The sequence below is a fragment of the Tupaia chinensis genome, unplaced genomic scaffold (genome assembly GCF_000334495.1).
Source record: "Tupaia chinensis unplaced genomic scaffold, TupChi_1.0 Scaffold000430_1, whole genome shotgun sequence".
Lineage (NCBI taxonomy): Eukaryota > Metazoa > Chordata > Mammalia > Scandentia > Tupaiidae > Tupaia > Tupaia belangeri.
The window spans coordinates 3,278,892-3,289,034 of record NW_006159935.1 but is presented as its reverse complement, the minus strand read 5'-3'; the positions used below and the strand labels follow the sequence as shown (position 1 = coordinate 3,289,034).

The following is a 10,143-nucleotide window of genomic DNA, read 5'->3' as shown; positions in this document are numbered from 1 at the left end:
ATGGCGCAAACACTGGAAGAAAGACCTTCACTGTCATGTGATCATCACCGGGTGATGCTACTTTTGTGCAGGAAAAGCCAGAGGCCTCTTTTCCTACCTCTGACTTTGCTGGGGATCCCTCTGCTGTGAAGAGAGGCCTCTCCTGTCTCAGGCTCTATCATCTTGTGACCTGCATTGGCTGAGGGGAAACAGGGAGGTCTCAGGGATAACCTGGAAGCCTAGAAATGAGTGTGATGGCCGCTGTCTGTCAACAGAGTTGAACGGCCACCACCTCTGCAGCCCGTGGGTACCTGAGCCATGGCTACTATCTGCCTGTGGTCCCTGCAGAGAGGAGAGAGGCATGAATGATGACGTACAAGAAGAACATAGCAGGAACTTCTGATTCACACAATCTCTACTTATAAAAGTAAAGAGGAGTGAATCACCTGAAGCCAGTGAAGCATCAGAGGACCCCACCACTACTACCACCACTACTTCCCCTCTGGAGGAAAAAATGAGAGAAATTCTTCTCTGAAACTCTGAATCCCAGACTCTCACTGTAGATTCCAGTACTCTCCACCCATAGAAGAACAACGAAGCTGTCATAGAGCTCATATACATTGTATGAAATGGCACAAACATAAAGCTTGGTCCTCCCACACCACCACACCCCAAGCTGGATTACACTGTCTTGCAAGTCAAGTAGCAGGTGGAGTTCCACTTATAATCAAGACTCCTTACCCTGGAGGAAGCAAAAGACACAAAAGAGAGCATTCACATCTCAACAGAGACTGAGGAATTTCCTCACTAGCCTTTGTTTGGAAGGCAGGGCAGGTTTTGCACTCACCCTTCTTCAGATTCCAGTCCAGAGGAATGGCTACCTGCTCCAACTGACACCACCCACAGTACAGAGTTTCTGGACCTCCTTGAAGTGAGTATTCCACCAGCTGCCTAAAAGTCAACTCAGAGGCATGAGAAATATGAAAAGACAAGGAAATATCTCTCGCTCAAAAGAATACAATAACTCCTCACCAAGAATGACTAAAACACAGGAAGTCACAGAACTGTGAAAAGGAATTCAGAATATTCGTTATAACAAAACTCAATGAGATGCAAGAGCAAACCAGACAATTCCAAGAGGTGAGAAAATAATTCCACAACATGAAGGAGGAACTCTATAAAGAGATGGACATCCTAAAAAAGAATCAAACAGAACTGCCGGAGATGAAGAATACTGGGTTGTCAGAAAAGCCATGATGTATTTTTTCTGTTTATTTTTCTATGCAAAAATACATCATGATGTTTCCAACAATCCAGTAATATAGGAAATAAAAATCTCTCCCAAAAGTAGAAAGAATCTCTGACCTTGAAAACAAAAACCTCCAATTTAGTTCAAGCTGCCAAACAGAATGAAGAAATAACCATTAAAAATGAGAGCAACATACAGAAACTTGTGAATATCTTCATAATGGTATTCCATAAGGCAAACAAAGAGGTAAAGGCACAGAAAATCTTTTTTAAGAAATTGTATCTATAAACTTTCCAAACTTAAAGAAGACAAAAATGAGCAAATAGCTTCAACATAAGATCCTCTCCGAGGTACATAACCAAATTAACAAATGACAAAGACAAAGATGATGGCAAAAGAGAAACATCAAGTTACCTAGAAATGATACCCCATCAGATTAACTGCAGACCTTTTTAATAAAAGCAATTCAGGCAAGGAAGAATAGGAAGACATTTAAAATTCTGGAAAAAAAAATTCAGCCAAGAATATTATACCCAGCAAAATTATCCTTCAAATAGGAAGGGAAGATAAAATCATTTTCAGATAAATAAAAATAGAAAGAATTAAAAAAATCATAATTAAATTAAATTTAAAAAAAAACAACAAAGAATTCACCAACACTAGACTAGCTATTAATGTGGACATAGGTTGCCTTGAGTAGGCAATTTTGCACCTTAATTATATAGTTTTTCAGTCAGTTTGGGTTTATTTCTAGTTTAGCTCATCGTAAGTATTTAAAATGTGTATAAATTATAGCTATACATATGATAAGATGGTGATCTCACCTTCACACACCACATCAAGTTGTCATCTGTGGCAAAGTTATGCATGGGTATAAGGATGGACTAGAAGCTATCAACAGTTCCTCCCAAAAAGGCAAAGAGCATTTGGTTGTCTGTCCATTTCTAAGGTGGCATTATTCCAATTTACAGGGAAAGATGCTAAAAACATTCATTGAAAACCTACCATTAAATGTAGCTATCTTTACTAATGTTACTATCCCTTTGATATTATCCTTCTACTAATAGTATCATCCCTGATCCCTGGCTTTAATGTTTTATTCCTATGTCTGTGTGTGTGTGTGTCATAGTATGCAAATATTCTTGTAAGGCAACTCACGTCCTTAGTAGGACATAAATAAACTCATAAAAATGAAATAAAGTAACGCTTTACAGTTTGTTTTCTATTACACTTGTAACAGCAGTAGCTAACATCCATTTAACATTCACAGAGCATCAGGCAGTGTGGTGCACATTTTGTATATATTATTTCATTTCATTCTTACAACAATCCTCTAGTGTAAGTACTAATAGTATCCCCGGTTTATAATAAGGAAATTGAGTCTTATGGAAGTCAAATAATTTGCTCAAGGTCACAATTAATAAGCAATGACATAACCCAACAGTTTTGCAATACAGTGTGCAACAATCTTGCATTAATGGGTATACATTATTGTTTTTAAAAACTTTAAATAGTTAAAAAGTTAGGGACTCAAGACAAAAATAAGTTGCTTGACCTGACAGAATTGGTAACAACACTGACTGAACTAATTTGGTTTTACTCTTGCACTTCATGCCATTGTTAAGAAGAAAGGCCCCACACAGTAAGCATGTCCATGGGTACTGGACCTCAAATTAAAATTTCCAGGATTCTTGGGACCAGCAGATGGTATAATAGTTATGTTGCTGGACTCCCACATAGCCAACCATGGTTCGAGTCCCAGATCCGGTGGCTTAAAATTCATGCCAGGCACATGTGCGTGCATGCCCAAAATCCTAAGAGGAGACTGGAGGAGAAGGGATTGCAGTATGACCCCCTCCCGGGGATGATTTCTTGCTTTACAGCTCTCTGTCTTTCCAGCAAGTACATGTGGCCTATACCAAAATCTCTCTTAAAAGCAGAAAACAAAAACAAAATTTCTAGACTTCTTGCATACTGCATGATTCCATTTATGCACAATGTTCAGAACGAGCAAGCCTAGAGAGGTGAAAAGTAGAATAATGACTAGCTAGGGCTAAAGAGGAAGAAGGGGAAAGGAGGATGAGCACGAAGTGTATGTTTAGGTGATAAAAAATGAATTATAGTTATGACCACTTGACTCTGTTAAACACGTCAAAAACCACTGAACTGTATATTTTATAGGATTAACTTTGTGGTATATACAGTATGTAAAATAATAAAACTGTTAAAAAAAACAATCTCCAGGGTTCAGTGAAAATGATCTCTAGTCACCCCACGTGGGTGCTGTCTTCCAGAACAAACGTGAAAGCCAAATGTGTGTTAAGGAAGACTGTGCCCAAGAGCCATGTTTTCAAACAGTGCTGGAGCGTATAATGACCGTGTTTGTGAAGTTGTTAGGTTCTCCTAGGAAGCAGTTATCAGCCTTCTGCCTCTTTCTCAAATATCAGTAGGTAAGGGCTGAATGGTATTAGCTTTTGATTGATATCAACCTGGGATAAATGAAAATGTAATTTATTCATCGCTGCTGAAACATGCGAAAACAGGTAGAATGCAGTGTTATAAAGAATAGCCATGGGGAAATGAAAGGGTTTGAAAAATCCTAATTGAGTGTACTGAAGCGTTAGACTTGAGGACTCAGTTATTCTGGGCCTCAGTAACTTCCTCTCTGTAATGAAGAGGGGGAAGAATGAAGTCAATTTCTACAAGGTTTTCTTCCTTTCTTTATTCCAGTTGAATCATCTCTTCTAAGGTTGGTCTTAGCATCTTGACTTGTCTACACTAGGTCAAATGCTTGGAGACCATCAAGATATCTGGACACACTGAAAATCCATCAAAGTGTGTTTTTCCGGGACTATTTCAACTATTCAAGTGAACCTCCTTCCACATCCCTTCTTATAGAAACTGTCGGGACCAGCAGTTAGCGTAATGGCTATGTCGCTGGACTCCCACATAGTCGACCGCGGTTCACGTCCTGGACCCGGTGGCTTAAACTCATGCTGGGCGCATGTGCATGCGTGCCCAAGATCCCAAGAGGAGAAGGGATTGCAGCATGACCATCCCTGGGGGGTGATATCTTGCTTTCTGTCTCTCTGTCTCTCTCTGGCTGTCTGGCGAGTGCACGCGCCCTATAGCAAAAACCTTTCCAAAAAAAGAAGAAAAAAAAAAACTGCCTACCTTATTACTGGATTAACTATAGCATCAGACTGAAATTTTAAGCCAGATATATAAAAATCAAAAGGCAACTTTAATAACTGTACAAGAACAGCAAAATAATTGTTCTACAAAGTAATCTCACCCTTTATAAAAATTGATCTTGCCTCAACTCGAATGCATCACTCATGATCTATTTTAACTTTTATTACAAAAATAATAAATCCTGATAAAAGGAAACCTTAAATTTACCAAAAATTTTCAAGGAGTTGAAAATCATTCTTAGAGCCACTACCTTGAATAGCTTATGAATAATATTAGTCTACAATTAAATTTTCATATATTTGTTCTCATTTTTTTCTGTATGCATAGTTGTTTCCCTCTCATTTTATTCTGAATATAAAGTAATCATGTTTTTAAATAAAAATATTCAAAGTATTATAAGAAAAAATATAAAGCACCAGAAATTCCGAATAACCTCTAAGCTCCTAGCAATTTAAGGTTATCACCCTTTCTGTGATCTTCCTAAGCATAACACCCATATAGATAGGTATAATGTAAGTACATTCAACAAGTGATGTAGAAATACTTTGATATCCAGTATTCTAACTTCAAGATCTATTATTACCATTTCTTCCAACCGTATTTTTCTAAATAAAATTGTCATGGTCTGCCATGCAACTTTATTCTACTACTGTACATTTTATGACAATAAATAATACTTCAGTGACTATTTCTGTATTTAAGTTTTTATACTCTCACTTAGAATATTCTATTTTACTGATTTTTTTTTGTTTTTGTTTTTGTGATTTGCTCTGCTGATTTGGGGAAAGGTCAAAATTTTCATTGTTTGATTTCTTTTCTTTTTTTCTTTTTTTAACTTAGCTGCTTAACCTATCTGACTATAATGTTATATGCTTTCAAAGGTTCTAAACTTTTTTGTTGGATGTTTAAGTTTTAGCCAAGTCTAGTGTTAAGTAATTCAACATTTTTCAAATGTGTATTTATGATTTTAAAGGAAATGCATGTCTCATATCTCGGCTTTCTAGTAAGCTTTCAGAGAGCTTTGGGACTGATAAAATAACTCAAGCTTGGATTATCAGCAGGAAACTAAAAATAGAACTATGTTATGATCTGATCTGGTAATCCCACTACTGTGTATGTATCAGTATGTCAAAGAGCTATTTGCACTTTCAGCTCTGTTTGAAATTACCTCTATGGAATTGATCTAGTTGTCTATCAGTGAATGAACAGGTAAAGAAAATGTGGTGTATATACTTAATGAAATAATAATAATATTATTATTATCCGAGAGGAGAATGGAGGAGAAGGGATTGTGGCGTGGCTTTCTGTCTCTAAGTCTCTCCCTGTCTGCCTGGCGAGCGCACGTGCCCTACAGTGAAAATCTCTCCAAAAAAAAAAAAAAACTAAATAATCAGAAGGTTCAAGTTCCCAGCTTTAGTGGTTTTATTATTATGGCACATAAACATCTCAAAAGTTCTGGGACCAGCAGTTGGTGTAATGGCTATGTTGCGGGACTCCCATGTGGTCGATCATGGTTTGAGTCCTGAACTCGGCAGCTTAAACTCACGCCGGACATGTGTGAGTGCGTGCCCAAGAAGAGAATGGAGGAGAAGAGATTGCAGCATGTCCATCCCTCCTGGCGGGGGTGGGGGGGAGGGAGTGATTTCTCTCTTTTTTCTGTCTTTCTGGTGAGCACATGCAACCTATAGCAAAAACTTCTCCAAAATACAAAACAAACAAACAAACAAAAAGTCTCCAGATTAGCCTAAGTAGTCAGACGACAGTGTTCAGTACAGTGGGCTTCCTGCCCTTGTGGGCTGGGCACCACTGGCCCTGTGCACTGACTGTGAGAAGCATGTGTATCCTGCCATTGGTCACCTGGTCATTGTCATCGGTCACCACAGAACAGGGCACAAGCCCACCCCCACCCCAGTAGACAAGGGGCACAGAGGACACATCTGACAGGTGGCCTGTGGGCTAACGAACGCGCCTTTGCTAGGAAGAGCAGTGCTGATGTCAGGACTTCCACGAGTGCTCTCCATTAATAACGAACGCTAGATTCGATTTTCTAAACACATGAATTTATCTTCCCTTCCCCACCACAGCACCCTCCCAAGGCACAGTTCTGTTATTGCACTGACTTGCTGCCTTGACTTGAGTCAACCTTTCCGCAAACTTCCTCAGCTATAAGATAATGATAACGAAGGCAACCAGGCCCTTAGGGCAGTGAGAATTAAACACGAGACTTAGAACGGGACTGCACTTAGGAAATGCCTTTGAGCATTCATTATTATTATTATTACAACTGCTCTCTCACTCCCGTTATGGCTCCTACCATCACCACCAGCAGAAATGCCCAGTCAAATTTAGACTGGGTCCTTCAGAATGAAACAGGGAACTGGGAGGCCTGCAGCCAGAGCAGCTCCCGGAGTATAATCAGTACTCAGTTTTGCAATCTGCTGGGGAGTCAGCGTTACTGTCAGTACTAACATAGTGAGCTCAGGGGTGGGTGGCACCACACTCTCCCCCACTGTCCGACACATGCCAGGTTCAGCATGAGATGCTTGTGCACCAGCACTTTGATGTTTTTAAAGTTTTTTGCCATAGGGTACTTGCGCTTGCCCAAGAGAGACAGACAGAGACAGAGGAAAGGAGATCTCTGGGTGGCGGGGGGGGGGGAATTTGGGCACACACGCACATGCACCTAGTGTGAGTTCTAAGCCACTGGGTCTGGGACTCAAACTGCAGTCGGTCATGTGGGAGCCCAGGGCCTCAACCACCATGCTACCTGCTGGCCCCCACACCAACACTATGGGTAAGCAGGGTTAAAAGCAAGAGCCAGGGGGGTTAGGCACAGAAAGGCAGGGTGGCACTGTTTATCATGGTCACTGCATGAACCTGACAAAGCCATAAGCTGTGGACCAGCAGCCTCCACCTCCCTAACCATGCGCTGTGGCTATAGAGACTAGCTGGGACCAGGAGTGATCCGGGGTATGAACAGAACTGGCCCTTCATGAAAATCTACTAAGTTTCAGCAGTCAGCAAAACTACCTCTAATAAGACGGTTACTCCTATTCGTTTCTTTCCTCAGAGTCCTTATCTTCTACCGTCATTCCATTTTCTGCAAGTTTCGGGTGTAGGCCAATTCTAGTTGCAATAGTTTGCCTAAGGATTTGCTGCCACCTTGGAAACTTAGACGCGTTTCAAAAGAAAATTGGCATCACATGTTTCTGGGTTCTCACCTAGGTTCAAAACCTGAGATGCACAAGACGTCTAGGGTACTTTGAAAACCAACATGAAGACATGCTAGATGAAAATTTATCAGCCCACAGTTCAACTTCAGACCAGACTGTTTAAAATGGAAAAATGCTCATCTCTATTTGATGTTAGATAAAAGCAAAAATGTAACAAAATAAACCAGTCTGGCAAGATGAGAGCCAGAATTATGTGTATTCCTAACCCAGACTGAGGAATCATCTAAGATTTGCTGAGCTACTGGACCCCAGGAACAACACACTGTATGGTCTTTCTCCCAAATTGTTCCTCCTCCGGATTTGGAGGAAACCTATTTTAATGCATACAGTCTTGGGAAAAACCCTAAAATCTGGTTTTTAGGGAGTTTCCCACCTACCCTATACTTGCCACAATTTATTTTTGTTTCTAGATGGTAATATTTTACTTTGGCATTGACTCTAGATGAAAATGCTATGGAGTGCTTGGGAATACGAGAACTGGGATCTCAAAGACACGAAGACTTGCACTGAGTGTTTTAAGGCTTGTATGTGTACTCATTAAACACAGGATAGAAATGAGTTCAAATGTTTTAGCTTTTTTCTTCAAAAACATCAAGCAGCTACAGGCTGACAAAAGGCTTCCTTTGACATTTAAATTAAGATCACTTAATAATTAATAGTCATAACATAGAACATCCATGCAATACTATCATATTTATAAAGCATAGCAAAGTCAGAGCGATCTTTGTACTTTCTGGTAAGTTAAAATGACCTAACAGATTTGCTGTTAAAGAACATATCTGCAGAGACAGGGGTGATTATACAGCAGTACTATTGTGTCTTAGGGATAGAACGTATAATTTTGAAATCCTGGAAAGGCCTGTAGCCATACTTGACAACTTGAACCTCAGCACAGACAGGAAATGGGATCCTTAACGTTTAGCATGTCACCTTGAAGAGTTTTTGTAAAATACCTATTTCTGTCTCCATTCTCTCTCATTTTATTTTTTAAACAGAGGACAACATGAAAGAACAGAGCCCTTTCCAGTGGAGGAAAAGAAAGGAGAATAAAATAGCAATAATAGAAGCATATTAGCATATTTTTAAAACACGTATACATTACCTTGAACTAACACATACTACAAATAACATAGAAGCAGAAGAAGTTACATTTTGTAAAGTCCTGGAAACTTTAAAACATCCTCGAATGGAACTAATCAAATAAAACAAGTTCATGTGAATTGCTTTGGCAGCAAATTAACAAAGGTAAAATTGCCCTCTCGATCGTTAATGAAATCAAAAAATATATTCTCTTGGAACTTAATTTTATTGCCTTAATGTCTTTATTACTATTAACAATACGTTCATGTTTTACTAATCACACTTGGGTCTCAGTACGGAATCTTGGACTCTGGGAAATCGCTTGAGAATACAATAGCAACTAAGGACAGGATTCATTTCAGCTTAATATACCTGTATATTCTGCCCAAATTGATGGTTATGCCGGTATTTTACGAGGCGTTTTTAGGAAAGTGCTGGAGTCTTCAAAGAGATCAGTAAAATGATACTGTGGTTCTTTGCAACTCTCCGGAGTAGGCCCAAGGGAAAACTGCATCAGAAATGCCTGTCAACGCGCAGTGAGCAAAGATACCACTAACCAGACGCAACGCACGGCTGCTTCTGAGAAAAGTAAAAGCAGCTGTATATGAAATCACAATGACACCTAGAAGGTTCAAAGAGAGGGTACAAAGAAATTCCTAAAAGGAACTGAAAATGCTTACAAACAAGGACAAGCCTCCGCTCCACAAATCCGACACTCTCATCTGTCATGTCTTGGCCTCGACCTGCATTTAATATTCGCAGACATTGCACATATGACAAGGAGAAAACTATCCCCCAGACCTCTGAGGATCCAGACTCCCTTTATTTTCTGAAAGAACATGGCAACAGCTCAACTGCTACTCTGCCCTATCCCATGAGCTCAGAAAAAGCAAATCTGACACACGCAGCAGAAAGTTCAAAACGTGACTTACTAACCTGGTGCCCCTGTGAAAGTCGTCGCTTCATATTACTTTAAACAAGCAATCCTTTACTCCAGAACTGATCTCCAAAGCAGCTGATAGCCGCGTAGGGAAGAAAGTGGACTCTCCTGAGAATGCCCAGGAGCAGAGAAAGCCGTCCTGGGCCCGCCTGCGTGGGCGGCCTCGGCAAAGGCAGCGAGGTCCTCGCCCAGCCCACGAAGCGCCCTAGCCTATAGGCTTCGGCCATGAACTGAAACCACGCCCCGTGTGCATTGAAACCACGCCCCGTGTGCTAAGTAGACTCCCGGCGGCCGTGAGAAATAAAACCTGAGTGCGCTGAGCCTTCAGCGTCCAAGAAAACTGTAACAGACACTCGAGAGAGCTCGCTCTCCCTTCTCTGCCGCGGACACTGGAAAGTGGTTGCTTCATTTTAAACAAGGGGGCTACAGTCTCGGTCTGCCCTCTGCTAGGACCTGAAATGACTGTC

The 10,143-nt window shown here is 40.5% G+C and overlaps 1 protein-coding gene across 2 annotated transcripts in view; it reads right to left on the bottom strand.

Moving 5' to 3' along the window:
* PLD1 (phospholipase D1) overlaps nt 1-9,831 on the bottom strand; it is a 134,008-nt gene extending 124,177 nt beyond the window's left edge. The window contains exon 1 of one of the 2 annotated variants that reach the window (XM_006155054.3): nt 9,673-9,831. The gene's annotated coding sequence lies outside the window, so the exon portion shown is untranslated. Of the gene's footprint in view, nt 1-826; nt 884-9,672 lie in introns of those variants that run through there. The other variant, XM_006155055.3, reaches the window with a different exon arrangement.
* Nucleotides 9,832-10,143: the final 312 nt, after the last annotated feature.